The sequence below is a fragment of the Triticum dicoccoides genome, chromosome 2B (assembly GCF_002162155.2).
Source record: "Triticum dicoccoides isolate Atlit2015 ecotype Zavitan chromosome 2B, WEW_v2.0, whole genome shotgun sequence".
Lineage (NCBI taxonomy): Eukaryota > Viridiplantae > Streptophyta > Magnoliopsida > Poales > Poaceae > Triticum > Triticum dicoccoides.
Window position 1 is genome coordinate 125,997,564 of NC_041383.1, and position 3,770 is coordinate 126,001,333.

The 3,770-nt window shown below is 45.1% G+C and overlaps 1 protein-coding gene across 1 annotated transcript in view; it reads left to right on the forward strand.

Moving 5' to 3' along the window:
* LOC119367350 overlaps positions 1-3,564 on the forward strand; it is a 15,236-nt gene extending 11,672 nt beyond the window's left edge. Inside the window, exon 3 of the mRNA XM_037632885.1 lies at positions 3,226-3,564. The gene's annotated coding sequence lies outside the window, so the exon portion shown is untranslated. The remainder of the gene's footprint in view (positions 1-3,225) is intronic.
* The last annotated feature ends 206 nt before the right edge of the window (positions 3,565-3,770 follow it).

Below are 3,770 nucleotides of genomic sequence, written 5' to 3' on the forward strand. Positions count from 1 at the left end.
CAACAGCCCCCCTTCACCCCCTTCGGCACCCTAGCGGCTACCGCACCGACCGGTTCGGCCATGGCCGCTGGCTGCGTGCGTGCCCCGCCTAGCCCGAACATGTCCGGCGCGCAAAAGGGTGTGGCCTGGACATTGTCCGGCCATGTGTGGTGCTGCCCTGGACGTGTCCGGCTGGACATTGTCCAGTGGCCCAGTGTTACTGTCAGTAAAAAATAAATAAATAAAAAAAATAAAAAAAAATAATAAAAAAAGGAATATCAAAATAAATAATAATAAAAATAAAAATAATAAAATTAATTAATTAATTAATTAATTACTTAAGGAATTAATTAAGTTAATCAATTATAATTAGGTTAACCTAATCACTAATTAAACTAATTAACTGTTAGTTAATTAAAACAGTGTATGACATGCGGGACCCACATGTCAGGTTGACCAAGTCAACTCTGTTGACTGCTGACATCAGCATGACATCATGCTGACGTCATAAATCCTTTTTTCGAATTAATTAAATAATTAATTAAATTCCAGAAATTAATAAAATCTTTAGAAAATCATATCTTTTAATCCGTAACTCGGATTAAATTATTTTCAACATGAAAGTTGCTCAGAACGACGAGACGATTCCGGATACGCAGTCCGTTCGTCCGCCACACACCCCTAACCTATCGAACTCGCAACTTTTCCCCTCCGGTTCATCAGTCCGAAAACGCGAAACACCGGAAATACTTTGCCGGATGTTTCCCCCTTTCGTCGGTATCACCTACTACCGCGATTGGGCACACCTAGCATCGTTACTTGTCATGTCATGCATCGATATGCATTTGTTTGCATGGTATTCATTGTTTCTTCCCCCTCTTCTCTCCGGTAGACTACGAGACCGACGCTGCTGCTGCCCAGTTCGACTACGGAGTTGACGACCCCTCTCTCTTGCCAGAGCAACCAGGCAAGCCCCCCCCTTTGATCACCAGATATCGCCTATTCTCCTCTATACTGCTTGCATTAGAGTAGTGTAGCATGTTACTGCTTTCGTTAATCCTATTCTGATGCATAGCCTGACATTGTCGCTACATCTGTTGATACCTTACCTGCAATCCTAAATGCTTAGTATAGGATGCTAGTTTATCATCATTGGCCCTACATTCTTGTCAGTCTGCCTTGCTATACTATCGGGCAGTGATCACTTGGGAGGTGATCACGGGTATATACTATACATATATACATACTATACAGATGGTGACTAAAGTCGGGTCAGCTCTTTGAGTACCCGCAAGTGATTCTGACGAGGGGGCTGAAAGGACAGGTGGCTCCATCCCGGTAGAGGTGGGCCTGGGTTCCCGACGGCCCTCGACTGTTACTTGGTGGCGGAGCGACAGGGCAGGTTGAGACCACCTAGGAGACAGGTGGGCCTGGCCCTATTCGGCGTTCGCGGATACTTAACACGCTTAACGAGATCTTGGTATTTGATCTGAGTCGGCTACGAGCCTATACGCACTAACCATCTACGTGGGAGTAGTTATGGGTATCCCGACGTCGTGGTATCAGCCGAAGCACTTCAGACGTCAGCGACGGAGCGGCGCGCGCCGAATTGGACTGGAACGCCACTAGGCTAGGTCTGCTTTCGGCCGCGTACGCAACGTGCAGGTGTGCTATGGGCGATGGGCCCAGACCCCTGTGCGCTTAGGTTTAGACCGGCGTGCTGGCCTCTCTGTTGAGCCTAGGTGGGGCTGCGACGTGTTGATCTTCCGAGGCCGGGCATGACCCAGGAAATTGTGTCCGGCCAAATGGGATCGAGCGTGTTGGGTTATGTGGTGCACCCCTGCAGGGAAGTTAATCTATTCGAATAGCCGTGATCTTCGGTAACAGGATGACTTGGAGTTGTACCTTGACCTTATGACAACTAGAACCGGATACTTAATAAAACACACCCTTCCAAGTGCCAGATACAACCGGTGGTCGCTCTACCTCAGGGATATGAGGAGGGGATCGCCGGGTAGGATTATGCTATGAGATGTTACTTGGAGATGCTACTTGGAGGACTTCGACCTACCCTCTTCTGCCTGTTGCAAGACGAAGGTGACCAGAAGCGTAGTCTTCGATAAAACTAGCTATCCCCCTCTTATTCTGGCATTCTGCAGTTCAGTCCACCGATATGGCCCTTTACACATATACCCATGCATATGTAGTGTAGTTCCTTGCTTGCGAGTACTTTGGATGAGTACTCACGGTTGCTTTCTCCCCCCTTTTTTTCCCTTTTCCTTCCTTTCTGGTTGTCGCAACCAGATGCTGGAGTCCAGGAGCCAGACGCCACCGTCGACGACGACCCCTACTACACTGGAGGTGCCTACTACTACGTGCTGCCCGCTGATGACGACCTGGAGTACTTTAGGAGGATCCCAGGCAGGAGGCCTGCGCCTCTTTCGATCTGTATCCCTGTTTGCGCTAGCCTTCTTAAGGCAAACTTGTTTAACTTATGTCTGTACTCAGATATTGTTGCTTCCGCTGACTCGCCTATGATCGAGCACTTGTATTCGAGCCCTCGAGGCCCCTGGCTTGTATTATGATGCTTGTATGACTTATTTTATTTGTAGAGTTGTGTTGTGATATCTTCCCGTGAGTCCCTGATCTTGATCGTACACATTTGCGTGCATGATTAGTGTACGATTGAATCGGGGGCGTCACACTATGCCTACTACATTTTAGTAGAATTGCCATTGTGCCTTTGTCCGCTGTTCTGTGACTCGGTTTAGTGCTTTTATACTTTAATAATAGAAAGTAAACGGTTTGATCATGTACATAAATAACATGACAGTAAGTGTATGCACATGTAGTACTTTAAGGTGGTGCTATGCCACTACATTTTGGTAGACGTCTCTTTGAGAACAGTTGATATCTGATGTTAGAAGTTCATCTCATCAGTTGTGTGTTTGTTAGCACTACCAATTAAAAGGACGAGAAAGATTCGAATTATGTAATATCTCACAAAGTCACAAGATAGAAATTACTTTGTAAACTAATATAAGCCTTTTTATATCACTAAAGTAGTGATAGTGGTCTAAAATGTCTTATATTAGTTTACAGAGGCAGTACTTCATTGCTGAAAAATGAGTGGCACTGCCTTTAGATTTATACTACTTGAAACTAAACTGTTGGATGGTTAATGTTGATATGACAATGTTCTTATATGTGGTGATCTGATCAAATTCTGGTTTGGGTTATTGGCAGATGAAGCTAAGAAGAGAAGGTGTCCGGAGAATTTTGCAAGGAGCTACAGTACCCATTCAGCTGATGGTTGTGAGTGATCCCAACAGATACAAGTTTTCAGTGGAAAAACAGAGTTTTTGCAGACTTGTTTCTTTCTGCTAGTAGATCCTAATCGTCGATAGCCGTGAAAACTTTTGTAGACGTGCTTCTTTCTGCTATTACCAGATCCTAATCTTCAATAGCCATGAAGTTTCTTGGGTCATTATGAGTCTGGTAGTGATATTCGGTACTCCTCTGCGCTACTCGCTTACAAGATTGCACTAGAGTATTGGTGTATATATGATGGTGGAATTCGTTCGTGATCTCTTTGTAATACCCTATTGGAAGAAAATGCTTCCATGAGACATTATTCTTGTGAATTCACTGCCATCGGTTTGCGCTCTTGTGTGTTTTATGCATGATAGTAACGTTCTGCAGGTGGGTTATGTATGTGTTGCCATTTTGAATATCCTTGTGGTTATCTACTGCCATCGTGGTCGGTGTATGTTGCCTCTACCTGCTGGCAT